Genomic DNA, 27,685 nt, shown 5'->3' with positions numbered 1-27,685 from the left:
CCAGAAGGGACCCCTATGCAGCAGATCGTCCCCGTACCATCGGGACGGTAATAAAGTTTAATGCGCAGCATGGGTGGGGCTTCATAAAGGACCGGAACACCATGGGTGACGTCTTCGTTACCCGACGGGATGTCGAGTCCCACCTGCCAGAGGGTCACAAAGGCCGTGACCTCTACGTCGGTGACGAGGTAACGTTCACCCGGCACAAGTGTGCCAAGGGACCTTACGCCCTCCACGTGCATCGCCTGACAGAGGAGGAGTTGCGGTGTAGGGAGGAGGAGCCAGAAGACCCGGACGGGTTCAAGGCTAGAAGGTACTATGACTGAGATAGTACAAAGGACTGTATATAGTTACCTGTCGGGGTACCCAAGTAACCGTGGCTGCTTTAAAGTTTAGTCCCCGTAGGGACCAGTGAACAGTTTAACCCGTGTGTCCCCTACCCAAACCAGGCTGAGGACTGTGAGCAGCCATCCCTTTACTTGGCCGGGGACTGAGAACGGCCAAACTCCCCTGTACATAGTTGCGCTTTCTAAGGCGCCCCCTACTGGTTTTATGAGAAAGTGCTTTTCGGTCGCACTTTACCTGGTCACGAGTTGCACGGTGACCAGAGGAGGAAGAAAGAAAGAGACGACGAGAATGTTATTTATATAAATATATCTACTGTTTTATATAATGTTTTATATGTTTTATATGTTTATATGAAGAAAAAAAAAAAAAATTTTTGTATGTTATGGTGTTTTATGTCTTTACAGCCCGAGGACGTGCTGTGATTTGCCAGGGGGGAATGTAGCACCCTGAGGATCCGGCTGCTACAGGGGTATTGCACCTCAGCCAGAGGTGTGATATTCCACTCCCGGGTAAGGATGGAGTGTGGAACTGAGCTCAGATAGACTGCATGCACTACATACATCCCATTTCCGGGGAGCAGGCCGACGGCACTCCCACTTAGAAATGTGCAGGTGCGACCGAGCCTGTTCCTGGCTGGAGTGGGAGGGGGGAGGAACATCCCATGTAGTGTAGGGGCAGATAGGGGGAGCAGTCTGGGTAGTGATAGGAGCTCATTGGGTGCTGGTCACCTGAGCTCACACATAGAGGGATATATAAGGAGGGCACCAACTTAGATCAGGGTCAGACGCAGAGGAGCCTGTCAGACGCAGAGAGTCAGTCAGTGCAGAGGACAAGTCAGCAGGAGAGGAGGAGCGGAAGCTGGCAGAGGAGCAGCTGAAAGAAAGAGAGGCCCTGAAGAGAGAGAGTGGAGTGAAGAAAGACCCAGAGGGAGACAAAGAAGGGACCCAAGAACCCAAATTAGAGCACCGGGTGAGGAGTCAGCAAGAGGGTACCGGAACCCAAGCTGGTGGGGGTAAAGACATTCCCCAGCCAGAGACCGGAGACCGTGGGCAGTGTCTGTCACGGTCACCCACTACATTCACCCTGAAGGCACACCACAGGAAGGGTCAGGGAACCTAAGGCCAAAGGTTGCCCAACAGAAGGCCCGAGGGAGCTGGACTTAGGTGAATCACTGGTGGGGACGGCTGAAGAAAGGACAGAGGGGGAGCTCAGGGCCACGCTCCGGACTTGTTTGGGGGTTGGCCGGATCCAGGACCTGGTGGACGCAGCACGGCTCGGGTGGTCACTTGGAGCTAGAGTGACCAGGAACATCAGCAGTGAGTAAAACCCTTAACTGCACAACCCGACTCTGTCTTCCTTTATCATCTATGCTGCACCACCACAACCCCCATCCTCTGCGCCTGTCCCCTCTGAGGCTATACCCCTCCCATTGGGGGTTATCCCACCAAGCTGCACATCCACCATCAGCCTCAGCGGACCCTGCTGCAGCGGCGGCCACAGTGACCGCATTACAACGGGTGGCGTAGTCGACACAAAAAGAACTCTAATAACATCAGTAAGGACTGCCACATAACACATAGCTTGACGCCCTGGGCACGGGACCGGGTCACAGCCGCTCGGAGACTACAACCCCCCATCTGATCCGGTGCCGGGTATTCCCCTCAAAAAGGAATATGTCCCAGGGGGCGCGTCACCTGCGCACAGCAGCAGCCACCTTCAGTCTGCTGCTGGACAGCCAGCAGCAGCAGCAGCAGGAGAGGTAATTAATCAGCAACCCTCCTGCTAAGGGTAGACAGCTGCTCGTTCCACCCCCCCCCCGCCTTAATTGGTTCTCCTCCCTTCCAACGGTGTTGAGGCGGGTGGGAACAGCCGGGGGTTGAGGGTACTGTGCTAAAAGAGGTGGAGTTATGCAGATCTAAAACGCGTGGATTGCAGCAGCAGCAAGCCGAAAAGTGCAGGCATGTGAGGGATCTAGAGGTTGACAGCATGTCTTCTTAACGGGAGTCCAGGTGGCCATCTCCACAAATGGACTTTTCAGAATCCTTGGGTGGCACCGTAGTCGGAAACCAATTCTGGTTATCGCTTCTCGGCCTTTTGGCTAAGATCAAGTGTAGTATCTGTTCTTATCAGTTTAATATCTGATACGTCCCCTATCTGGGGACCATATATTAAATGGATTTTTAGAACAGGGAGATGGAAAAAGAGCTTGCTCTGTCCACTCCACGCATTGACCTGGTATTGCAGTATCTCCAGGACCGGTGCACCCCTTCTTTAATGCAGTTTCTAAAATCAGAAAGAATTGAATTCAATGCTTTTTGTTCATTTTGCTTGTTTGTCGGATTTTGGGATGGACTCTTTGGCTTTGCTTTTCTTCTCCTCATTGGATTTTTCATGTTAAAAGTTGCAGAAGCCAGATGACAAGCTCATTTTGGTTCAACTTCAGCAACTGTGCATTGCATTGCCATGTAATGTAATGTAATGCAATGCTATCTATCTAGCTCTCCCTCTATACTTCCTTTTGGATAAACAGACATATTAGGCAAGCATTTTGGAGCTTTCACCTAAATAACTACAGGTGGTGAGATAAGCTGCACAATATAATTGACCTTTCAGTATGTTGTTGCACACATACCATCTATTTAGCAAATGCCCTTGTTATCAACAGCAGCCTTTTAAACTCACCTGAGCTAACAGGTATGTGAGCTGGTTACTCTGCTGCGCTTAAAATTTCTTTTTTGGTTTGCTACAATGCCTTTTCTGAAACGTTGTCTCCCTCTGCTGGAACACTGACTTCTTTCATTTAATGCCTGCAGACTATAAAAGAGAAACCAACCCAAAAAGTTTGGTTGATTAGTCTGTGGCATTCTTTTAAACTGTTGCTTATGGCGGTCTCTGTGAGCTTCTCAGTGACATTCAGCCATCCAGGTATCCCGCCTGCAGTAGACGGAATGTGGCAATGGAACGCTGGCTGCGCGTGTCATAATAGGCTCTGAGCCTTTATATACCTGCGCACAGCAGCAGCCACCTTCAGTCTGCTGCTGGACAGCCAGCAGCAGCAGCAGGAGAGGTAATTAATCAGCAACCCTCCTGCTAAGGGTAGACAGCTGCTCGTTCCACCCCCCCCCCCCGCCTTAATTGGTTCTCCTCCCTTCCAACAGTGTTGAGGCGGGTGGGAACAGCCGGGGGTTGAGGGTACTGTGCTAAAAGAGGTGGAGTTATGCAGATCTAAAACGCGTGGATTGCAGCAGCAGCAAGCCGAAAAGTGCAGGCATGTGAGGGATCTAGAGGTTGACAGCATGTCTTCTTAACGGGAGTCCAGGTGGCCATCTCCACAAATGGACTTTTCAGAATCCTTGGGTGGCACCGTAGTCGGAAACCAATTCTGGTTATCGCTTCTCGGCCTTTTGGCTAAGATCAAGTGTAGTATCTGTTCTTATCAGTTTAATATCTGATACGTCTCCTATCTGGGGACCATATATTAAATGGATTTTTAGAACAGGGAGATGGAAAAAGAGCTTGCTCTGTCCACTCCACGCATTGACCTGGTATTGCAGTATCTCCAGGACCGGTGCACCCCTTCTTTAATGCAGTTTCTAAAATCAGAAAGAATTGAATTCAATGCTTTTTGTTCATTTTGCTTGTTTGTCGGATTTTGGGATGGACTCTTTGGCTTTGCTTTTCTTCTCCTCATTGGATTTTTCATGTTAAAAGTTGCAGAAGCCAGATGACAAGCTCATTTTGGTTCAACTTCAGCAACTGTGCATTGCATTGCCATGTAATGTAATGTAATGCAATGCTATCTATCTAGCTCTCCCTCTATACTTCCTTTTGGATAAACAGACATATTAGGCAAGCATTTTGGAGCTTTCACCTAAATAACTACAGGTGGTGAGATAAGCTGCACAATATAATTGACCTTTCAGTATATTGTTGCACACACAGCATCTATTTAGCAAATGCCCTTGTTATCAACAGCAGCCTTTTAAACTCACCTGAGCTAACAGGTATGTGAGCTGGTTACTCTGCTGCGCTTAAAATTTCTTTTTTGGTTTGCTACAATGCCTTTTCTGAAACGTTGTCTCCCTCTGCTGGAACACTGACTTCTTTCATTTAATGCCTGCAGACTATAAAAGAGAAACCAACCCAAAAAGTTTGGTTGATTAGTCTGTGGCATTCTTTTAAACTGTTGCTTATGGCGGTCTCTGTGAGCTTCTCAGTGACATTCAGCCATCCAGGTATCCCGCCTGCAGTAGACGGAATGTGGCAATGGAACGCTGGCTGCGCGTGTCATAATAGGCTCTGAGCCTTTATATATCTGCGCACAGCAGCAGCCACCTTCAGTCTGCTGCTGGACAGCCAGCAGCAGCAGCAGCAGGAGAGGTAATTAATCAGCAACCCTCCTGCTAAGGGTAGACAGCTGCTCGTTCCACCCCCCCCCGCCTTAATTGGTTCTCCTCCCTTCCAACGGTGTTGAGGCGGGTGGGAACAGCCGGGGGTTGAGGGTACTGTGCTAAAAGAGGTGGAGTTATGCAGATCTAAAACGCGTGGATTGCAGCAGCAGCAAGCCGAAAAGTGCAGGCATGTGAGGGATCTAGAGGTTGACAGCATGTCTTCTTAACGGGGGTCCAGGTGGCCATCTCCACAAATGGACTTTTCAGAATCCTTGGGTGGCACCGTAGTCGGAAACCAATTCTGGTTATCGCTTCTCGGCCTTTTGGCTAAGATCAAGTGTAGTATCTGTTCTTTTAAGAACACAAGAGCTACGATCTACACTTGACGAGAGCGATCGAACTCGGAAGGAGAAGAGCTTCGGAGCCCAGCTGACATCGGAGAAGGAAGGCGGATATCGGTGGGAGGAAGAAGCTCTAAAGAATCCAGAAGAAGACGAAGACTGGGAGAAGAATCGGGCTGTCCTGTGGAATCTTCGAGGAAGAAAATCATCGAGACAAAGACCTTTCGGGGAATTTGTCCAGAGCACGACGGGAGAAGAATCTGCATAGCTCCACCCATTCCGGGAAGAGTTCCAGATCCAGCTCCAAGAAGTAACTGCAGGAGGAAAGCCATGGCAAGCGCTGCGAGGAAGGCCGAAAAGAAGAGCCTGGAGCAGGGGACAGCCAGGAGGGCCCAGCCAGGAGACGATTCTGACCCCAAGGACTCTGCCTCCACGACTGGCCAGCAGAAGGGACCCCAGAAGCCCCGCCACGAAGCTCCAGCCCTGGAGCCATGGATGCGGCAGACGGTGGCCCTGAAGCTGAAGGAAGTGGATGGGAGGGTGCCGGACATGTCCTCGGACATGTTCTGCCAGAAGATGCTGCTGGATCGAGGCTTCTCCAGATCGGACACCCTCAGCATCCAGACCTTCTTGACGGGGATCTTCTTCGTCACCTTCGCCACTGTGAACACCTGCAGGAGGTTCTGGGAAATGGTAAGCGCAAAAGGACCGGATAATTCTTTCTCTGCCTTTACAGGTAGCTGCCCTATCCAGAGGGACGAAAGGAGGATCACGGTCTCCATGCGCAACCCGCACACCCCAGGCCAAGACATCTGTACCTTCCTGAGACGCTTCTGTTTGGTTGTGAAGGAACCCTCTCACATCCTGAATGGACTCGGCTTCTGGACAGGTAAGTGGTCGGTGACCGTTAGACTTCACAGGGACCTGGCGTACTCAGACGGACTTCGGCACCTGCCCCCGACATTCTCCCTGGGCAACTCCTACGGCCTCATCTATTACCCGGACATGCCGCGGAACTGCAGGAGATGCGGCAAGAACGGCCACGAGATGAAGGACTGCAAGGAGGATGCCTGCAGGATTTGTCGAGTGACGGGACACAGCTCGAAGGACTGCCCGAAGAAGACGTCCTGCAACCTGTGTGGGCTGGCGGCTCATCTGTACAAGGATTGCCCCAAGCGTGAGAGATCCTGGGCATCGGTGGTTGCGTCGACCCCAGCTCCGGAGGACAAGGCCCCGACGACCAGGCCTGTGAAGGCCAAGGACGCGACGACCAAGGCCCCAGCGGCCAAAGCCGAGACGACCAAGGCCAAAGCGGTCAAGGAGTCGGTGGCCAAAGCCCCAGCGACGGTCCCAGCAGCTCCGAAGCAGAAGAAAAAGTCAAAGGACGGTAAGAGTTCTGTCACCCCTCTCTCGATCCCTCCCCCTGCCACCCCCGTCCAATCCCCCCCCACCCCGGCCACCCCTGCTGAGGATTCCACTTCCTCTTCCTCCTTCCCCTACTCCTCAGCAGGTGTCCTTTCCCCTGCCCCGGCAGCCACTCTCCCTCCCCAGACCATGGTAGCGGTGGAATTAACCTTTCCTCCACCCGCCGCTATCTATTCCGAGGAGGATTTTCCCCTTCTTGTCTCCCCAGTTCCAACCCGGGGAAAGAGGAAGGTGGAGGACAGCCCTGCTACTGAATCCTCCAAAAAGAAGATTCTGGATTTCGTAGGCGAAAAGGAGGATACCCTCCCTGAGCCAGAAGAGATGGAGCACATGGTTGAGACCCTGGTGGCCGAGCCAGAAGAGGAGGAACTGGTGGTCGCCGAGATCGAGGCCGCGCTGCTTGACCAGATGGAGGAAGAGGGCCTGCTGGTGATCCCGTCACCAGCAGTCAACACCGACGAGGGACCACCCGACCGGAATGGTAACTAAGGTGTATTGCCTGCGCTAACTTTTTCTTTTTTCCCTACATGATGGCTAATATTAACTTATTTTCCATTAATGTCAGGAGCATCAAGGACAAGTTCAGACGTCAGACTATTTATGCCTTCCTTACTTCCCAGTTGTGTGATGTTTATATGTTGCAGGAATGTTCTCTTCCCTCCTCTAGGTCCTTCAAACATCTGGCCAGGGAGTGGTCCCACGGTCCATCCTACTGGTCCGGTGGGGGTGACTGCAAGTCTGCGGGGGTCGCAATTCTGATCAGGGGGGGCGCATTCACGCTTGAGTCCGTCCAGGAGCTCATCTGCGGCAGGGCTCTTGTTGTAGATGGCAACTGGGCGGGAGAACCTGTCAGGTTCATCAACGTGTATGCATCCCCACTGAAGAATGAGCGTTTGGAGCTTTTCCAGACCCTGCGGCTTCAGCTTGCCACCACCAGGACCTTAGTGATGGCCGGGGATTTCAACTGCCCCATCGAGGAGGATGGTCGTAGTTCTGGCACATCTGCCAAGTTGGACATCACGTCCAAGCTGCTCATCGAGATGGTAACCGAGGCCTCTCTTCAGGACGTGGTGGGCTCCATGGGGAGAGGCTCCACGAACTATTCGTGGAGCCGACCCGATGGCTCACTCCGCTCCAGGATTGACTTTGTGTTCACCTCTCGGGCAGTCAGGCGGTGTAGGCACTCGATGGTCCCCTGCTTCTTCTCCGACCACAGAGCCATTCACTTACAAGGTGTCCTCGGCGACGGTTTTCCGTCCGGCCCCGGCTCCTGGAAGCTGAATTGTGCTCTGCTGGCTCAGGATGAAGTCGTGGAGGAGCTGAGAGCAGCCTACGCAATGTGGCAGTCCTACAAGGGTAGCTTCCAAACAGTCTCTGATTGGTGGGAATATGTTAAACTTGAGTTTCGCTGTTTCTTTCAGGCCAAGGGTCGACAACAGGCGTGTGAGAAGAGGAGGGACTTCAGAGGGCTGCAGCGCGAGCTGCGGTCGCTGCAGGACCTTCTTCACTGCGGCTGGGACGTGAGGGAGGAGCTGGAGGAGACCAAGAAGAGCCTGAAAAGGCACTTTGAGGAGGAGTCCAAGAGAATCGTCTTCCGTTCCAAAGTGGAGAATCTGGAGAAGGGTGAGAAATGTAACTCATTCTTTTTCACGAAACTTCATGCCGGTCACACGCCCCTGAACGAGCTGCGAGACGAGAGCGGAAACATGCGACGTGGGAAGGAGGACGTGATGAGGGTCGTCAGCGACTTCTACAGCGAACTCTACTCCCACAAGACTACCGACCCCAATGCTGCTGATAAGTTCCTGTCAGGTATCACTAACCATCTTGATCCTGCAGGCACGGCAGCCTTGGACAAACCTCTGATGGTGGGCGAATTGCTCTCTGCCGCTAAATCCTTTAGGACCGGCAGGACCCCGGGCAGTGATGGTCTTCCAGCGGAGCTCTATGTAGCGCTGGGAGACCTCATCTGTCCGGACCTGTTGGACCTGTACGAGGAGATGGTGGTGGAGGGTAGAATGCCTCCATCTTTGAGGGAAGGAATGGTCATGATCCTGTACAAGCGGAAGGGAGAGAGGTGCGACCTGAGGAATTGGCGTCCCATCACTCTGCTCAACGTGGACTACAAGATCCTGGCCAAGACGATGGCGACACGACTTAAGACGGTCATCGGACGGATCATTCACCCGGACCAGACCTGCGGCATCCCTGGACGTCGCATCGCAGACAGCCTCGCTCTCGTGCGGGACACGGTCGAGTACATCAAGGTCCGCCGTGCACACGCGGCCCTGGTCTCCTTGGATCAGGAGAAGGCCTTCGACCGGGTTTCCCACGAGTTCATGGGCCGAGCTCTGCACCGGTTAGGTTTGGGTAACATGTTTTGTTCGTATGTCCGTCTGATGTATTTTGATATCCACAGCTCGGTGTTGGTGAACGGCTGGAAGACTGACCCCTTCCCTGTCCTCTCTGGGATCAGACAAGGCTGCCCTCTATCACCTCTTCTTTTTGTTTGTGCTATAGAACTCTTCGCAGAGGCTATCCGGCAGAATGGAGAGATCAGAGGGATCACCGCACCGGGTCCGGGACGACACGAGGTCAAGTGCTCGCTCTACATGGACGACGTCACCGTCTTCTGCGCTGATCGTGGTTCAGTCGACGCCCTCGTCCAGACGTGTGAGAGGTTCGGCCGGGCTTCAGGGGCCAAAGTCAACTGCAGGAAGTCGGAAGCCATGCTCTTCGGGGATTGGCAGCCGGCCTCCTCCGCCCCCTTCCCCTTCAACATTCAACCGGATTTCCTCAAGGTGCTGGGAGTCTGGTTCGGGAAGGAAGGAGCGGCCCTCAAGTCCTGGCAAGAACGCTTGGCCAAGGTGAAGCAACGGATCGGACTCTGGAGCCTCAGACACCTCACTTGTGAGGGTAAGGCACTCGTCCTGCGTAATGAGGTCCTGCCCGTCTTGCAGTACACGGCGCAGGCCTGGCCCCCACACGTCACTGTGTGCAGGGCCATTACCAGGACAGTGTTTCACTTTGTCTGGGGATCCAAGATGGACAGAGTCAGGCGGGCCGTCATGTACAAGGAGCCTCGCAAGGGTGGGAAGGGCGTTCCAGATATCCCCACCCTCCTGCGATCCTCTTTTGTGTGTGATTGTGTCCGCCGGACTTTGCAAGTCAAGAATGGCTCCGCGGGCAGGTCCATGTCTCGCTTCTTCCTGCTTCCTCTTTGGAGGCGACTCGGCTGGGACAAGTGGGACAGCTCCTTCCCCTACAACTGGACGACGCCATGGTTCTACGGAGACGTCGTTCGATTTGTGGGGGAACATCAACTGGAGGGACTCAAGCCCGACTTGTGGAAGCCCAAAACTATCCACAAGCTCATCAGAGCCAAGGATGACGTGGAGAATATCACAGGACTTCACCAGGACACGCTGGAGACTGTGTGGACAAATGTGTCGTCTGACAGGCTGACCAACGGGCATAAGGACTTGTCGTGGATGGCGATTCAGGGCGGACTGCCCGTCCGGTCATTCATGCATGCCCGGAACCTGTGCAAGACCCGGTACTGCCCAAGGTGCCCCTTCGTGGAGGAAACATCTTTGCACACTTTTTGGGACTGCGGATTTGCACAGCGCCTGTTGACTGCCCTTGAGGACGACCTGAGGAACTCTGTCCCCAGGGCGAGCCTATCGCACCATTCTGTGCTTTACGGACTCTTCCCTGGGGTTCATACCGTCGGAGCCATCCAGGAGGCTTGGCGCCTTATGAACTGCTTCAAGGATGCCGTTTGGGTCGCCAGGAACCGGCTCATCTTGAGGAGGGAGAGGATGTCCATCCAGGACTGCCGCAGGCTGATCCACAGCCTGCTCAGAGACTATTCCATCGTGGACGGTCCGGAGGACGAGGATGAGGACTAAACCCCTCCTCCCCCTCTCCCCTTATGTGTCTTGTCTTTCAATAAAGCTTCGGGCCTGTGATTTTCCCCTCCCCATCCCCTTTTTCCCAATCCCCATCCCTTATCACGGTTCGTCGTACTGTATTGATTGACCTGCTTTTTCTTTCAGATTGAGTGTTTTGTGTAGCATAGGGGTGTGATGTGTCTAGTTAGTGCGTCGTATCCTCATGCTATGTAAATATGATGTAGAATTCTGTGTGTACTGGGCTGCGGCACTGTACACTGTCTGTTAACTTATTTTTTGTGCTAATAAAAGATATATTCAATCAAAAAAATCTGTTCTTATCAGTTTAATATCTGATACGTCCCCTATCTGGGGACCATATATTAAATGGATTTTTAGAACAGGGAGATGGAAAAAGAGCTTGCTCTGTCCACTCCACGCATTGACCTGGTATTGCAGTATCTCCAGGACCGGTGCACCCCTTCTTTAATGCAGTTTCTAAAATCAGAAAGAATTGAATTCAATGCTTTTTGTTCATTTTGCTTGTTTGTCGGATTTTGGGATGGACTCTTTGGCTTTGCTTTTCTTCTCCTCATTGGATTTTTCATGTTAAAAGTTGCAGAAGCCAGATGACAAGCTCATTTTGGTTCAACTTCAGCAACTGTGCATTGCATTGCCATGTAATGTAATGTAATGCAATGCTATCTATCTAGCTCTCCCTCTATACTTCCTTTTGGATAAACAGACATATTAGGCAAGCATTTTGGAGCTTTCACCTAAATAACTACAGGTGGTGAGATAAGCTGCACAATATAATTGACCTTTCAGTATATTGTTGCACACACACCATCTATTTAGCAAATGCCCTTGTTATCAACAGCAGCCTTTTAAACTCACCTGAGCTAACAGGTATGTGAGCTGGTTACTCTGCTGCGCTTAAAATTTCTTTTTTGGTTTGCTACAATGCCTTTTCTGAAACGTTGTCTCCCTCTGCTGGAACACTGACTTCTTTCATTTAATGCCTGCAGACTATAAAAGAGAAACCAACCCAAAAAGTTTGGTTGATTAGTCTGTGGCATTCTTTTAAACTGTTGCTTATGGCGGTCTCTGTGAGCTTCTCAGTGACATTCAGCCATCCAGGTATCCCGCCTGCAGTAGACGGAATGTGGCAATGGAACGCTGGCTGCGCGTGTCATAATAGGCTCTGAGCCTTTATATACCTGCGCACAGCAGCAGCCACCTTCAGTCTGCTGCTGGACAGCCAGCAGCAGCAGCAGCAGGAGAGGTAATTAATCAGCAACCCTCCTGCTAAGGGTAGACAGCTGCTCGTTCCACCCCCCCCCCGCCTTAATTGGTTCTCCTCCCTTCCAACGGTGTTGAGGCGGGTGGGAACAGCCGGGGGTTGAGGGTACTGTGCTAAAAGAGGTGGAGTTATGCAGATCTAAAACGCGTGGATTGCAGCAGCAGCAAGCCGAAAAGTGCAGGCATGTGAGGGATCTAGAGGTTGACAGCATGTCTTCTTAACGGGAGTCCAGGTGGCCATCTCCACAAATGGACTTTTCAGAATCCTTGGGTGGCACCGTAGTCGGAAACCAATTCTGGTTATCGCTTCTCGGCCTTTTGGCTAAGATCAAGTGTAGTATCTGTTAGAACCTTGCTGTTAGGTTTTTTTTCCTTTGCTGGTCACATGACCTTGTTGGCCTATTTAATCCTGCTCCGCCCTTCTGGCTTTGCTGGACTTCATTGTATTTCTACTTTCTAGCTAGCCTGTGCTCTGTATCTAACTCTGTTAGTTTGCTTGGTCTACGGACCTCTATGTTCAATCTATTTTGTTTGTTCGTCTTTCTGCTACTATTTCTGTTAGGAGGTGTCCCATATTCCTCCCAGTCCTTAGTACTTGTAGGGATTCCCTCCCCACATCTATAGGTCTTCGTACAGACTAGATTAGGACTTTAGCAGGTCTGATCGCAGGATCAGGTTCCCTGTTACATCGTAGGGATTCAGCTGAGTCCTATAGTAGGGACAGATCTCCTCTCTTTCCTTAGCTCTGGTAGCAGAACATAACAGTAAGTCCAGCCCGCAAATTCTCTAAGGAAAGATTTTTTTTTTTGTTCCATCATGGTGTCGGTTCAGGATTTGGCTAAACACCTGCAGGGACTCTCTCTGGAAGTGGCCGAGCTCCGTCAGCACGTGAGTAACTGTCCTGGAGCATATTTCTTGGAGCCTAAGGTATGTTTGCCGGATTTATTTTTTGGTGAACACCGAGAATTTTTTTCATTTAAAAATGCTTGCTTATTGTATTTTCGTTTGAGACCCAAGTCCTCTGGGGATGAATCCCAGCGCGTAGGGTTCATAATGTCACTTTTGCGCAAAGAGCCTCAGGAGTGGGCCTTTTCTTTGCAACCTAGTGATACATGCTTCAGATCAGTGGATAGTTTTTTTTCTGCTTTAGGACTATTATATGATGATCCTGACCGTGTGGCATCAGCTGAGACTGAGTTGAGACGTCTAAAACAAGGATCGGGTAATGTTGAAAAATATTGTACACATTTTCGTCGTTGGTCCACTCAAACAGGGTGGAACGATTCTGCTCTGAAAAGTCTATTTCTTGCTGGGCTCAGTGAAAGGGTTAAAGACCTGCTAATTGCTTATCCTACACCTGAGGATTTGCAACAGGCTATGCAATTAGCTATACGGGTGGATAGAAGACTGCGTGCTAGGGTTAATGAGAGCAAATCCTCTGCTATGTCAGTTTCTGGTTATGATAATGTGTGTACTAACAGTGGTGAACCGATGGAGATTGGATCGGGGGAACCTCGCTCTCAAGAAAAAGACCGTCGTTTTTCGGAAGGCTTGTGTTACTATTGCGGAAAATCTGGTCATTTGATTAAAGGCTGTGAGCTTCGTATGAAGAAAGAAAAAAAAATGGTCAGTCACGCCCGTATTGCCTGTTTAAATTCCAAGGGTATATTTTTAGCTGCTTCCACGATTGCTCAGGAAAAATTGATGGAATTTCGGGTGTTTGTTGATTGCGGGTCTACACTGAATGTAATTGATGGGGGATTCGTGGAAAAACTCAATTTAAAACCTGAACCTTTATCATCCCCCATTGCTGTGGTTTCTGTGGATGGCTCCCCTTTGAAGAATATTACTCTCAAGGTCAGTGAATTTCCTCTCACTATTAATGGTGTTCACCATGAGAAATTGGATTTGGTAGTGTTGAATAACTTGCCTTCTCCAGTAATATTGGGTTTGCCCTGGTTAAAATTTCACAATCCTGTATTGGATTGGTCTACCAGTGAAATTAAATCCTGGAGCCATAAATGTTATGACAAGTGTTGTAACGGGCGTATTGCAGCTTTGGATAGGGGAGAATTGCCTGTTCCTATTCAGGATTTTTGGAGAGTTTTTTCTGAGAAGGAATCGCAGGTTTTGCCTCCCCATAGAGACTATGATTGTTCTATTGAATTTGTCCCTGCAGCGACTCTTCCTAAAAGTCGTTTATTTAACCTTACTATTCCTGAGAGGAAGGCTTTGGAGGAATACATACAGACAAGTTTGGCCGCCGGTCACATTAGGCCCTCTAAGTCTCCTGTGGCGGTTGGATTTTTTTTTGTAAAAAAAAAAGACGGCGGTTTACGTCCTTGTCTGGATTTTCGTGAGATTAACAAAATTACGGTACGCAATCCTTACCCACTGCCATTGATTCCTGATCTGTTTAACCAGTTATTGGGGGCCAAGTGGTTCTCTAAAATTGACCTTAAGGGGGCATACAATCTGTTGCGCATGAAGGAGGGTGATGAATGGAAGACTGCTTTTAACACTCCTGTGGGTCATTTTGAGAATCTGGTTATGCCTTTTGGTCTTACTAATGCTCCTGCATTTTTTCAGAATCTGATTAATGACATCCTTAGACCTTTGATCGGTAAAAATGTGGTTGTGTATTTGGATGACATTTTGATTTATTCGCCAGATCTGGAGTCTCATTGGCGGAGCGTGCGTGAGGTATTACAGTTATTAATGGACAATTCGCTTTTTGCTAAGCTGGAGAAATGTGAGTTCGCTGTACAGAGAATTAGTTTTTTGGGCTACATTATCTCCAGCAAAGGTTTTGAGATGGATCCGGTTAAGGTTCAGGCTGTGCAGGAATGGCCTAGGCCTATTGGTTTGAAATCGATACAGAGGTTTTTGGGTTTCGCCAATTACTATAGAAAATTCATAAAAAATTTTTCTAGTATTGTCAAACCTCTGACTGATCTCACCAGGAAAGGTGCTGATGCGGTTCAGTGGTCTTCTGAGGCCATTGAAGCTTTTGTGTATCTCAAGGAGAGGTTCACCTCTGCTCCCATCCTTATGCAGCCTGATGCTACTAGGCCGTTTTTGGTTGAGGTTGATGCTTCCTCTGTGGGGGTTGGCGCAGTATTGTCTCAGGATAACGGGGATGGATTACATCCCTGTGCTTTTTTTTCAAAAAAATTTTCGGAGACTGAATTGAATTACGATATTGGTAATCGGGAATTATTGGCTATTAAACTCGCATTTGAACACTGGCGCCACTTCTTGGAAGGTGCGGAATTTCCCGTTCAGGTTCTTACGGATCATAAAAATCTGATATATCTTGACGCTGCCAAGCGCCTGAATGCCCGTCAGGCTAGGTGGGCACTGTTTTTCTCGCGGTTTAATTTCTCCGTTACTTACATCCCTGGTACTAAGAATGTTAAGGCGGATGCCTTGTCTCGCAGTTTTTCTCCCATAGTCGGTGCTGAGAAAGAGGAAAACATTTTACAAGAAGGTGTTGTGATAGCTGCTTTAGACTCCGTTTTGGAAGATGAGATTCTTAAAGCTCAGGAGAATGCCCCATCTAACACTCCTCATGGGAGGTTGTTTGTGCCTGGGACCTTTAGGAGAGATTTGTTTGTTGAGTGTCACGAATCTCGGTTGGCAGGTCATCCCGGAATCTCTGAGACCAAGAGACTGGTGGGTCGCAGTTTTTGGTGGCCTGGATGGCAGAAGGAAGTCATTAAGTGGGTGCGCCAATGTACTATATGTGCTAGATCTAAGTCCTCACATACTCCTGCTGCGGGGTTGCTTTGTCCTTTGGAGGTCCCCAGTGCTCCTTGGACACATTTGGCTATGGACTTTATAACTGACCTTCCCCCCTCTGAGGGTTTTACTGTCATCTGGGTGGTCGTGGACCGTTTTAGCAAGATGTGTCACTTGGTTCCCTTCGTCAAACTGCCCTGCGCTAAAACTCTCGCTAAGGCCTTTGTCAAGGAAATTGTCAGACTTCATGGCGTTCCTACTGACATTGTTTCTGATAGAGGTCCTCAGTTCGTGGCTCGTTTTTGGCGTGCCTTTTGTGACAGGTTGGGAATTCATTTGTCGTTTTCGTCCGGATATCATCCTGAATCTAATGGCCAGACAGAAAGGAAAAACCAGGATGTTGAGCAGTTCTTGCGTTGTTTTGTGGCAGACAATCAAGAGGGGTGGTCTGAGTTTCTGCCACTTGCCGAATTTGCTCTGAACAATCATACATCTTCTTCTGCTGGTTGTTCGCCTTTTTTTTGTTTTTCTGGGAGACATCCGTCGTTTGGGTCGTTCTCCAAGTTGGGATCTGCCGTGCCTGAGGAGGAGAATTTTTCCGGTGATTTGGAAAGAGTTTGGACGGATGTGCGTGGTAATCTTCAGGAGGCCAACAGAAAATCTAAAGACTACTTTGATAGGAAACGACAGGAGGTTTTGTTCGCTGTTGGTGACATGGTTTGGTTGTCCTCTAGGAATCTGCGGTTGAGGATTCCTTCTAAGAAATTGGGTCCCAAGTTTGTAGGGCCCTTTAAGGTGCTTCAGGTTGTCAACCAATCTGCTGTTAGGTTGGAGGTTCCTACCTCCTGGAGAATTAATCCGGTCTTTCATGTCTCTCTGTTAAAAAAAGCTGTTGTGTCGGATGGTGACGCCTCTGCCTCTGTTCCTCCGGTGGTGGAGGACGGGGAATATGAAATTTCTCGCATCCTTGACTCTAGACGGTATAGAGGTAGTTTGCAGTATCTTGTGGCCTGGAAAGGTTTCGGACCCGAGGATAACTCTTGGGTGAGGTCAGATGATGTTTCCGCGTCCAGACTTATCAGAGCGTTTCACAGGAGATTTCCTGATAAGCCTGGTCCTAGCGGATCCGGAGGATCCTCTTAGAAGGGGGGGTACTGTTAGAACCGTGCTGTTAGGTTTTTTTTCCTTTGCTGGTCACATGACCTTGTTGGCCTATTTAATCCTGCTCCGCCCTTCTGGCTTTGCTGGACTTCATTGTATTTCTACTTTCTAGCTAGCCTGTGCTCTGTATCTAACTCTGTTAGTTTGCTTGGTCTACGGACCTCTATGTTCAATCTATTTTGTTTGTTCGTCTTTCTGCTACTATTTCTGTTAGGAGGTGTCCCATATTCCTCCCAGTCCTTAGTACTTGTAGGGATTCCCTCCCCACATCTATAGGTCTTCGTACAGACTAGATTAGGACTTTAGCAGGTCTGATCGCAGGATCAGGTTCCCTGTTACATCGTAGGGATTCAGCTGAGTCCTATAGTAGGGACAGATCTCCTCTCTTTCCTTAGCTCTGGTAGCAGAACATAACAGTATCTGTTCTTATCAGTTTAATATCTGATACGTCCCCTATCTGGGGACCATATATTAAATGGATTTTTAGAACAGGGAGATGGAAAAAGAGCTTGCTCTGTCCACTCCACGCATTGACCTGGTATTGCAGTATCTCCAGGACCGGTGCACCCCTTCTTTAATGCAGTTTCTAAAATCAGAAAGAATTGAATTCAATGCTTTTTGTTCATTTTGCTTGTTTGTCGGATTTTGGGATGGACTCTTTGGCTTTGCTTTTCTTCTCCTCATTGGATTTTTCATGTTAAAAGTTGCAGAAGCCAGATGACAAGCTCATTTTGGTTCAACTTCAGCAACTGTGCATTGCATTGCCATGTAATGTAATGTAATGCAATGCTATCTATCTAGCTCTCCCTCTATACTTCCTTTTGGATAAACAGACATATTAGGCAAGCATTTTGGAGCTTTCACCTAAATAACTACAGGTGGTGAGATAAGCTGCACAATATAATTGACCTTTCAGTATATTGTTGCACACACACCATCTATTTAGCAAATGCCCTTGTTATCAACAGCAGCCTTTTAAACTCACCTGAGCTAACAGGTATGTGAGCTGGTTACTCTGCTGCGCTTAAAATTTCTTTTTTGGTTTGCTACAATGCCTTTTCTGAAACGTTGTCTCCCTCTGCTGGAACACTGACTTCTTTCATTTAATGCCTGCAGACTATAAAAGAGAAACCAACCCAAAAAGTTTGGTTGATTAGTCTGTGGCATTCTTTTAAACTGTTGCTTATGGCGGTCTCTGTGAGCTTCTCAGTGACATTCAGCCATCCAGGTATCCCGCCTGCAGTAGACGGAATGTGGCAATGGAACGCTGGCTGCGCGTGTCATAATAGGCTCTGAGCCTTTATATACCTGCGCACAGCAGCAGCCACCTTCAGTCTGCTGCTGGACAGCCAGCAGCAGCAGCAGCAGGAGAGGTAATTAATCAGCAACCCTCCTGCTAAGGGTAGACAGCTGCTCGTTCCACCCCCCCCCCGCCTTAATTGGTTCTCCTCCCTTCCAACGGTGTTGAGGCGGGTGGGAACAGCCGGGGGTTGAGGGTACTGTGCTAAAAGAGGTGGAGTTATGCAGATCTAAAACGCGTGGATTGCAGCAGCAGCAAGCCGAAAAGTGCAGGCATGTGAGGGATCTAGAGGTTGACAGCATGTCTTCTTAACGGGAGTCCAGGTGGCCATCTCCACAAATGGACTTTTCAGAATCCTTGGGTGGCACCGTAGTCGGAAACCAATTCTGGTTATCGCTTCTCGGCCTTTTGGCTAAGATCAAGTGTAGTATCTGTTCTTATCAGTTTAATATCTGATACGTCCCCTATCTGGGGACCATATATTAAATGGATTTTTAGAACAGGGAGATGGAAAAAGAGCTTGCTCTGTCCACTCCACGCATTGACCTGGTATTGCAGTATCTCCAGGACCGGTGCACCCCTTCTTTAATGCAGTTTCTAAAATCAGAAAGAATTGAATTCAATGCTTTTTGTTCATTTTGCTTGTTTGTCGGATTTTGGGATGGACTCTTTGGCTTTGCTTTTCTTCTCCTCATTGGATTTTTCATGTTAAAAGTTGCAGAAGCCAGATGACAAGCTCATTTTGGTTCAACTTCAGCAACTGTGCATTGCATTGCCATGTAATGTAATGTAATGCAATGCTATCTATCTAGCTCTCCCTCTATACTTCCTTTTGGATAAACAGACATATTAGGCAAGCATTTTGGAGCTTTCACCTAAATAACTACAGGTGGTGAGATAAGCTGCACAATATAATTGACCTTTCAGTATATTGTTGCACACACACCATCTATTTAGCAAATGCCCTTGTTATCAACAGCAGCCTTTTAAACTCACCTGAGCTAACAGGTATGTGAGCTGGTTACTCTGCTGCGCTTAAAATTTCTTTTTTGGTTTGCTACAATGCCTTTTCTGAAACGTTGTCTCCCTCTGCTGGAACACTGACTTCTTTCATTTAATGCCTGCAGACTATAAAAGAGAAACCAACCCAAAAAGTTTGGTTGATTAGTCTGTGGCATTCTTTTAAACTGTTGCTTATGGCGGTCTCTGTGAGCTTCTCAGTGACATTCAGCCATCCAGGTATCCCGCCTGCAGTAGACGGAATGTGGCAATGGAACGCTGGCTGCGCGTGTCATAATAGGCTCTGAGCCTTTATATACCTGCGCACAGCAGCAGCCACCTTCAGTCTGCTGCTGGACAGCCAGCAGCAGCAGCAGCAGGAGAGGTAATTAATCAGCAACCCTCCTGCTAAGGGTAGACAGCTGCTCGTTCCACCCCCCCCCCCGCCTTAATTGGTTCTCCTCCCTTCCAACGGTGTTGAGGCGGGTGGGAACAGCCGGGGGTTGAGGGTACTGTGCTAAAAGAGGTGGAGTTATGCAGATCTAAAACGCGTGGATTGCAGCAGCAGCAAGCCGAAAAGTGCAGGCATGTGAGGGATCTAGAGGTTGACAGCATGTCTTCTTAACGGGAGTCCAGGTGGCCATCTCCACAAATGGACTTTTCAGAATCCTTGGGTGGCACCGTAGTCGGAAACCAATTCTGGTTATCGCTTCTCGGCCTTTTGGCTAAGATCAAGTGTAGTATCTGTTCTTATCAGTTTAATATCTGATACGTCCCCTATCTGGGGACCATATATTAAATGGATTTTTAGAACAGGGAGATGGAAAAAGAGCTTGCTCTGTCCACTCCACGCATTGACCTGGTATTGCAGTATCTCCAGGACCGGTGCACCCCTTCTTTAATGCAGTTTCTAAAATCAGAAAGAATTGAATTCAATGCTTTTTGTTCATTTTGCTTGTTTGTCGGATTTTGGGATGGACTCTTTGGCTTTGCTTTTCTTCTCCTCATTGGATTTTTCATGTTAAAAGTTGCAGAAGCCAGATGACAAGCTCATTTTGGTTCAACTTCAGCAACTGTGCATTGCATTGCCATGTAATGTAATGTAATGCAATGCTATCTATCTAGCTCTCCCTCTATACTTCCTTTTGGATAAACAGACATATTAGGCAAGCATTTTGGAGCTTTCACCTAAATAACTACAGGTGGTGAGATAAGCTGCACAATATAATTGACCTTTCAGTATATTGTTGCACACACACCATCTATTTAGCAAATGCCCTTGTTATCAACAGCAGCCTTTTAAACTCACCTGAGCTAACAGGTATGTGAGCTGGTTACTCTGCTGCGCTTAAAATTTCTTTTTTGGTTTGCTACAATGCCTTTTCTGAAACGTTGTCTCCCTCTGCTGGAACACTGACTTCTTTCATTTAATGCCTGCAGACTATAAAAGAGAAACCAACCCAAAAAGTTTGGTTGATTAGTCTGTGGCATTCTTTTAAACTGTTGCTTATGGCGGACTCTGTGAGCTTCTCAGTGACATTCAGCCATCCAGGTATCCCGCCTGCAGTAGACGGAATGTGGCAATGGAACGCTGGCTGCGCGTGTCATAATAGGCTCTGAGCCTTTATATACCTGCGCACAGCAGCAGCCACCTTCAGTCTGCTGCTGGACAGCCAGCAGCAGCATCAGCAGGAGAGGTAATTAATCAGCAACCCTCCTGCTAAGGGTAGACAGCTGCTCGTTCCACCCCCCCCCCCGCCTTAATTGGTTCTCCTCCCTTCCAACGGTGTTGAGGCGGGTGGGAACAGCCGGGGGTTGAGGGTACTGTGCTAAAAGAGGTGGAGTTATGCAGATCTAAAACGCGTGGATTGCAGCAGCAGCAAGCCGAAAAGTGCAGGCATGTGAGGGATCTAGAGGTTGACAGCATGTCTTCTTAACGGGAGTCCAGGTGGCCATCTCCACAAATGGACTTTTCAGAATCCTTGGGTGGCACCGTAGTCGGAAACCAATTCTGGTTATCGATTCTCGGCCTTTTGGCTAAGATCAAGTGTAGGATCTTTTCTTATCAGTTTAATATCTGATACGTCCCCTATCTGGGGACCATATATTAAATGGATTTTTAGAACAGGGAGATGGAAAAAGAGCTTGCTCTGTCCACTCCACGCATTGACCTGGTATTGCAGTATCTCCAGGACCGGTGCACCCCTTCTTTAATGCAGTTTCTAAAATCAGAAAGAATTGAATTCAATGCTTTTTGTTCATTTTGCTTGTTTGTCGGATTTTGGGATGGACTCTTTGGCTTTGCTTTGCTTTTCTTCTCCTCATTGGATTTTTCATGTTAAAAGTTGCAGAAGCCAGATGACAAGCTCATTTTGGTTCAACTTCAGCAACTGTGCATTGCATTGCCATGTAATGTAATGTAATGCAATGCTATCTATCTAGCTCTCCCTCTATACTTCCTTTTGGATAAACAGACATATTAGGCAAGCATTTTGGAGCTTTCACCTAAATAACTACAGGTGGTGAGATAAGCTGCACAATATAATTGACCTTTCAGTATATTGTTGCACACACACCATCTATTTAGCAAATGCCCTTGTTATCAACAGCAGCCTTTTAAACTCACCTGAGCTAACAGGTATGTGAGCTGGTTACTCTGCTGCGCTTAAAATTTCTTTTTTGGTTTGCTACAATGCCTTTTCTGAAACGTTGTCTCCCTCTGCTGGAACACTGACTTCTTTCATTTAATGCCTGCAGACTATAAAAGAGAAACCAACCCAAAAAGTTTGGTTGATTAGTCTGTGGCATTCTTTTAAACTGTTGCTTATGGCGGTCTCTGTGAGCTTCTCAGTGACATTCAGCCATCCAGGTATCCCGCCTGCAGTAGACGGAATGTGGCAATGGAACGCTGGCTGCGCGTGTCATAATAGGCTCTGAGCCTTTATATACCTGCGCACAGCAGCAGCCACCTTCAGTCTGCTGCTGGACAGCCAGCAGCAGCAGCAGCAGGAGAGGTAATTAATCAGCAACCCTCCTGCTAAGGGTAGACAGCTGCTCGTTCCACCCCCCCCCGCCTTAATTGGTTCTCCTCCCTTCCAACGGTGTTGAGGCGGGTGGGAACAGCCGGGGGTTGAGGGTACTGTGCTAAAAGAGGTGGAGTTATGCAGATCTAAAACGCGTGGATTGCAGCAGCAGCAAGCCGAAAAGTGCAGGCATGTGAGGGATCTAGAGGTTGACAGCATGTCTTCTTAACGGGAGTCCAGGTGGCCATCTCCACGAATGGACTTTTCAGAATCCTTGGGTGGCACCGTAGTCGGAAACCAATTCTGGTTATCGCTTCTCGGCCTTTTGGCTAAGATCAAGTGTAGTATCTGTTCTTATCAGTTTAATATCTGATACGTCCCCTATCTGGGGACCATATATTAAATGGATTTTTAGAACAGGGAGAAGGAAAAAGAGCTTGCTCTGTCCACTCCACGCATTGACCTGGTATTGCAGTATCTCCAGGACCGGTGCACCCCTTCTTTAATGCAGTTTCTAAAATCAGAAAGAATTGAATTCAATGCTTTTTGTTCATTTTGCTTGTTTGTCGGATTTTGGGATGGACTCTTTGGCTTTGCTTTTCTTCTCCTCATTGGATTTTTCATGTTAAAAGTTGCAGAAGCCAGATGACAAGCTCATTTTGGTTCAACTTCAGCAACTGTGCATTGCATTGCCATGTAATGTAATGTAATGCAATGCTATCTATCTAGCTCTCCCTCTATACTTCCTTTTGGATAAACAGACATATTAGGCAAGCATTTTGGAGCTTTCACCTAAATAACTACAGGTGGTGAGATAAGCTGCACAATATAATTGACCTTTCAGTATATTGTTGCACACACACCATCTATTTAGCAAATGCCCTTGTTATCAACAGCAGCCTTTTAAACTCACCTGAGCTAACAGGTATGTGAGCTGGTTACTCTGCTGCGCTTAAAATTTCTTTTTTGGTTTGCTACAATGCCTTTTCTGAAACGTTGTCTCCCTCTGCTGGAACACTGACTTCTTTCATTTAATGCCTGCAGACTATAAAAGAGAAACCAACCCAAAAAGTTTGGTTGATTAGTCTGTGGCATTCTTTTAAACTGTTGCTTATGGCGGTCTCTGTGAGCTTCTCAGTGACATTCAGCCATCCAGGTATCCCGCCTGCAGTAGACGGAATGTGGCAATGGAACGCTGGCTGCGCGTGTCATAATAGGCTCTGAGCCTTTATATACCTGCGCACAGCAGCAGCCACCTTCAGTCTGCTGCTGGACAGCCAGCAGCAGCAGCAGCAGGAGAGGTAATTAATCAGCAACCCTCCTGCTAAGGGTAGACAGCTGTTCGTTCCACCCCCCCCCCGCCTTAATTGGTTCTCCTCCCTTCCAACGGTGTTGAGGCGGGTGGGAACAGCCGGGGGTTGAGGGTACTGTGCTAAAAGAGGTGGAGTTATGCAGATCTAAAACGCGTGGATTGCAGCAGCAGCAAGCCGAAAAGTGCAGGCATGTGAGGGATCTAGAGGTTGACAGCATGTCTTCTTAACGGGAGTCCAGGTGGCCATCTCCACAAATGGACTTTTCAGAATCCTTGGGTGGCACCGTAGTCGGAAACCAATTCTGGTTATCGCTTCTCGGCCTTTTGGCTAAGATCAAGTGTAGTATCTGTTCTTATCAGTTTAATATCTGATACGTCCCCTATCTGGGGACCATATATTAAATGGATTTTTAGAACAGGGAGATGGAAAAAGAGCTTGCTCTGTCCACTCCACGCATTGACCTGGTATTGCAGTATCTCCAGGACCGGTGCACCCCTTCTTTAATGCAGTTTCTAAAATCAGAAAGAATTGAATTCAATGCTTTTTGTTCATTTTGCTTGTTTGTCGGATTTTGGGATGGACTCTTTGGCTTTGCTTTTCTTCTCCTCATTGGATTTTTCATGTTAAAAGTTGCAGAAGCCAGATGACAAGCTCATTTTGGTTCAACTTCAGCAACTGTGCATTGCATTGCCATGTAATGTAATGTAATGCAATGCTATCTATCTAGCTCTCCCTCTATACTTCCTTTTGGATAAACAGACATATTAGGCAAGCATTTTGGAGCTTTCACCTAAATAACTACAGGTGGTGAGATAAGCTGCACAATATAATTGACCTTTCAGTATATTGTTGCACACACACCATCTATTTAGCAAATGCCCTTGTTATCAACAGCAGCCTTTTAAACTCACCTGAGCTAACAGGTATGTGAGCTGGTTACTCTGCTGCGCTTAAAATTTTTTTTTTGGTTTGCTACAATGCCTTTTCTGAAACGTTGTCTCCCTCTGCTGGAACACTGACTTCTTTCATTTAATGCCTGCAGACTATAAAAGAGAAACCAACCCAAAAAGTTTGGTTGATTAGTCTGTGGCATTCTTTTAAACTGTTGCTTATGGCGGTCTCTGTGAGCTTCTCAGTGACATTCAGCCATCCAGGTATCCCGCCTGCAGTAGACGGAATGTGGCAATGGAACGCTGGCTGCGCGTGTCATAATAGGCTCTGAGCCTTTATATACCTGCGCACAGCAGCAGCCACCTTCAGTCTGCTGCTGGACAGCCAGCAGCAGCAGCAGCAGGAGAGGTAATTAATCAGCAACCCTCCTGCTAAGGGTAGACAGCTGCTCGTTCCACCCCCCCCCCGCCTTAATTGGTTCTCCTCCCTTCCAACGGTGTTGAGGCGGGTGGGAACAGCCGGGGGTTGAGGGTACTGTGCTAAAAGAGGTGGAGTTATGCAGATCTAAAACGCGTGGATTGCAGCAGCAGCAAGCCGAAAAGTGCAGGCATGTGAGGGATCTAGAGGTTGACAGCATGTCTTCTTAACGGGAGTCCAGGTGGCCATCTCCACAAATGGACTTTTCAGAATCCTTGGGTGGCACCGTAGTCGGAAACCAATTCTGGTTATCGCTTCTCGGCCTTTTGGCTAAGATCAAGTGTAGTATCTGTTCTTATCAGTTTAATATCTGATACGTCCCCTATCTGGGGACCATATATTAAATGGATTTTTAGAACAGGGAGATGGAAAAAGAGCTTGCTCTGTCCACTCCACGCATTGACCTGGTATTGCAGTATCTCCAGGACCGGTGCACCCCTTCTTTAATGCAGTTTCTAAAATCAGAAAGAAATGAATTCAATGCTTTTTGTTCATTTTGCTTGTTTGTCGGATTTTGGGATGGACTCTTTGGGTTTGCTTTTCTTCTCCTCATTGGATTTTTCATGTTAAAAGTTGCAGAAGCCAGATGACAAGCTCATTTTGGTTCAAATTCAGCAACTGTGCATTGCATTGCCATGTAATGTAATGTAATGCAATGCTATCTATCTAGCTCTCCCTCTATACTTCCTTTTGGATAAACAGACATATTAGGCAAGCATTTTGGAGCTTTCACCTAAATAACTACAGGTGGTGAGATAAGCTGCACAATATAATTGACCTTTCAGTATATTGTTGCACACACACCATCTATTTAGCAAATGCCCTTGTTATCAACAGCAGCCTTTTAAACTCACCTGAGCTAACAGGTATGTGAGCTGGTTACTCTGCTGCGCTTAAAATTTCTTTTTTGGTTTGCTACAATGCCTTTTCTGAAACGTTGTCTCCCTCTGCTGGAACACTGACTTCTTTCATTTAATGCCTGCAGACTATAAAAGAGAAACCAACCCAAAAAGTTTGGTTGATTAGTCTGTGGCATTCTTTTAAACTGTTGCTTATGGCGGTCTCTGTGAGCTTCTCAGTGACATTCAGCCATCCAGGTATCCCGCCTGCAGTAGACGGAATGTGGCAATGGAACGCTGGCTGCGCGTGTCATAATAGGCTCTGAGCCTATATATACCTGCGCACAGCAGCAGCCACCTTCAGTCTGCTGCTGGACAGCCAGCAGCAGCAGCAGCAGGAGAGGTAATTAATCAGCAACCCTCCTGCTAAGGGTAGACAGCTGCTCGTTCCACCCCCCCCCCGCCTTAATTGGTTCTCCTCCCTTCCAACGGTGTTGAGGCGGGTGGGAACAGCCGGGGGTTGAGGGTACTGTGCTAAAAGAGGTGGAGTTATGCAGATCTAAAACGCGTGGATTGCAGCAGCAGCAAGCCGAAAAGTGCAGGCATGTGAGGGATCTAGAGGTTGACAGCATGTCTTCTTAACGGGAGTCCAGGTGGCCATCTCCACAAATGGACTTTTCAGAATCCTTGGGTGGCACCGTAGTCGGAAACCAATTCTGGTTATCGCTTCTCGGCCTTTTGGCTAAGATCAAGTGTAGTATCTGTTCTTATCAGTTTAATATCTGATACGTCCCCTATCTGGGGACCATATATTAAATGGATTTTTAGAACAGGGAGATGGAAAAAGAGCTTGCTCTGTCCACTCCACGCATTGACCTGGTATTGCAGTATCTCCAGGACCGGTGCACCCCTTCTTTAATGCAGTTTCTAAAATCAGAAAGAATTGAATTCAATGCTTTTTGTTCATTTTGCTTGTTTGTCGGATTTTGGGATGGACTCTTTGGCTTTGCTTTTCTTCTCCTCATTGGATTTTTCATGTTAAAAGTTGCAGAAGCCAGATGACAAGCTCATTTTGTTTCAACTTCAGCAACTGTGCATTGCATTGCCATGTAATGTAATGTAATGCAATGCTATCTATCTAGCTCTCCCTCTATACTTCCTTTTGGATAAACAGACATATTAGGCAAGCATTTTGGAGCTTTCACCTAAATAACTACAGGTGGTGAGATAAGCTGCACAATATAATTGACCTTTCAGTATATTGTTGCACACACACCATCTATTTAGCAAATGCCCTTGTTATCAACAGCAGCCTTTTAAACTCACCTGAGCTAACAGGTATGTGAGCTGGTTACTCTGCTGCGCTTAAAATTTCTTTTTTGGTTTGCTACAATGCCTTTTCTGAAACGTTGTCTCCCTCTGCTGGAACACTGACTTCTTTCATTTAATGCCTGCAGACTATAAAAGAGAAACCAACCCAAAAAGTTTGGTTGATTAGTCTGTGGCATTCTTTTAAACTGTTGCTTATGGCGGTCTCTGTGAGCTTCTCAGTGACATTCAGCCATCCAGGTATCCCGCCTGCAGTAGACGGAATGTGGCAATGGAACGCTGGCTGCGCGTGTCATAATAGGCTCTGAGCCTATATATACCTGCGCACAGCAGCAGCCACCTTCAGTCTGCTGCTGGACAGCCAGCAGCAGCAGCAGCAGGAGAGGTAATTAATCAGCAACCCTCCTGCTAAGGGTAGACAGCTGCTCGTTCCACCCCCCCCCCGCCTTAATTGGTTCTCCTCCCTTCCAACGGTGTTGAGGCGGGTGGGAACAGCCGGGGGTTGAGGGTACTGTGCTAAAAGAGGTGGAGTTATGCAGATCTAAAACGCGTGGATTGCAGCAGCAGCAAGCCGAAAAGTGCAGGCATGTGAGGGATCTAGAGGTTGACAGCATGTCTTCTTAACGGGAGTCCAGGTGGCCATCTCCACAAATGGACTTTTCAGAATCCTTGGGTGGCACCGTAGTCGGAAACCAATTCTGGTTATCGCTTCTCGGCCTTTTGGCTAAGATCAAGTGTAGTATCTGTTCTTATCAGTTTAATATCTGATACGTCCCCTATCTGGGGACCATATATTAAATGGATTTTTAGAACAGGGAGATGGAAAAAGAGCTTGCTCTGTCCACTCCACGCATTAACCTGGTATTGCAGTATCTCCAGGACCGGTGCACCCCTTCTTTAATGCAGTTTCTA

At 48.1% G+C, this 27,685-nt stretch overlaps 12 non-coding genes and 2 pseudogenes across 12 annotated transcripts; all 14 read left to right on the top strand.

Moving 5' to 3' along the window:
• Positions 1–2,426: 2,426 nt before the first annotated feature.
• Positions 2,427–2,617, top strand: LOC141189902 (U2 spliceosomal RNA). Its single transcript, XR_012263943.1, has one exon. It is a non-coding gene; the product is annotated as a U2 spliceosomal RNA (small nuclear RNA).
• A 1,119-nt stretch (positions 2,618–3,736) lies between these two features.
• On the top strand, positions 3,737–3,927 carry LOC141184588 (U2 spliceosomal RNA). The gene has a single exon (XR_012259329.1). It is a non-coding gene; the product is annotated as a U2 spliceosomal RNA (small nuclear RNA).
• A 1,119-nt stretch (positions 3,928–5,046) lies between these two features.
• LOC141186067 (U2 spliceosomal RNA) lies at positions 5,047–5,124 on the top strand (annotated as a pseudogene).
• Positions 5,125–10,688: 5,564 nt separating this feature from the next.
• Positions 10,689–10,882, top strand: LOC141185710 (U2 spliceosomal RNA). Its single transcript, XR_012260343.1, has one exon. It is a non-coding gene; the product is annotated as a U2 spliceosomal RNA (small nuclear RNA).
• A 1,120-nt stretch (positions 10,883–12,002) lies between these two features.
• On the top strand, positions 12,003–12,095 carry LOC141186075 (U2 spliceosomal RNA; annotated as a pseudogene).
• Positions 12,096–16,978: 4,883 nt separating this feature from the next.
• Positions 16,979–17,174, top strand: LOC141185617 (U2 spliceosomal RNA). The gene has a single exon (XR_012260261.1). It is a non-coding gene; the product is annotated as a U2 spliceosomal RNA (small nuclear RNA).
• Positions 17,175–18,294: 1,120 nt separating this feature from the next.
• On the top strand, positions 18,295–18,485 carry LOC141189901 (U2 spliceosomal RNA). Its single transcript, XR_012263942.1, has one exon. It is a non-coding gene; the product is annotated as a U2 spliceosomal RNA (small nuclear RNA).
• A 1,121-nt stretch (positions 18,486–19,606) lies between these two features.
• Positions 19,607–19,797, top strand: LOC141189900 (U2 spliceosomal RNA). The gene has a single exon (XR_012263941.1). It is a non-coding gene; the product is annotated as a U2 spliceosomal RNA (small nuclear RNA).
• Positions 19,798–20,918: 1,121 nt separating this feature from the next.
• Positions 20,919–21,109, top strand: LOC141185591 (U2 spliceosomal RNA). The gene has a single exon (XR_012260239.1). It is a non-coding gene; the product is annotated as a U2 spliceosomal RNA (small nuclear RNA).
• Positions 21,110–22,233: 1,124 nt separating this feature from the next.
• On the top strand, positions 22,234–22,424 carry LOC141184126 (U2 spliceosomal RNA). Its single transcript, XR_012258911.1, has one exon. It is a non-coding gene; the product is annotated as a U2 spliceosomal RNA (small nuclear RNA).
• Positions 22,425–23,544: 1,120 nt separating this feature from the next.
• On the top strand, positions 23,545–23,735 carry LOC141189899 (U2 spliceosomal RNA). Its single transcript, XR_012263940.1, has one exon. It is a non-coding gene; the product is annotated as a U2 spliceosomal RNA (small nuclear RNA).
• Positions 23,736–24,855: 1,120 nt separating this feature from the next.
• Positions 24,856–25,046, top strand: LOC141189898 (U2 spliceosomal RNA). Its single transcript, XR_012263939.1, has one exon. It is a non-coding gene; the product is annotated as a U2 spliceosomal RNA (small nuclear RNA).
• A 1,120-nt stretch (positions 25,047–26,166) lies between these two features.
• Positions 26,167–26,357, top strand: LOC141189897 (U2 spliceosomal RNA). Its single transcript, XR_012263938.1, has one exon. It is a non-coding gene; the product is annotated as a U2 spliceosomal RNA (small nuclear RNA).
• A 1,120-nt stretch (positions 26,358–27,477) lies between these two features.
• LOC141184787 (U2 spliceosomal RNA) lies at positions 27,478–27,668 on the top strand. The gene has a single exon (XR_012259509.1). It is a non-coding gene; the product is annotated as a U2 spliceosomal RNA (small nuclear RNA).
• Positions 27,669–27,685: the final 17 nt, after the last annotated feature.

The sequence above is a fragment of the Phyllobates terribilis genome, unplaced genomic scaffold (assembly GCF_046119375.1).
Source record: "Phyllobates terribilis strain yellow unplaced genomic scaffold, ASM4611937v1 Scaffold_40__1_contigs__length_11209783, whole genome shotgun sequence".
Classification (NCBI taxonomy): domain Eukaryota; kingdom Metazoa; phylum Chordata; class Amphibia; order Anura; family Dendrobatidae; genus Phyllobates; species Phyllobates terribilis.
This window is presented reverse-complemented; position numbering and strand designations above follow the sequence as displayed.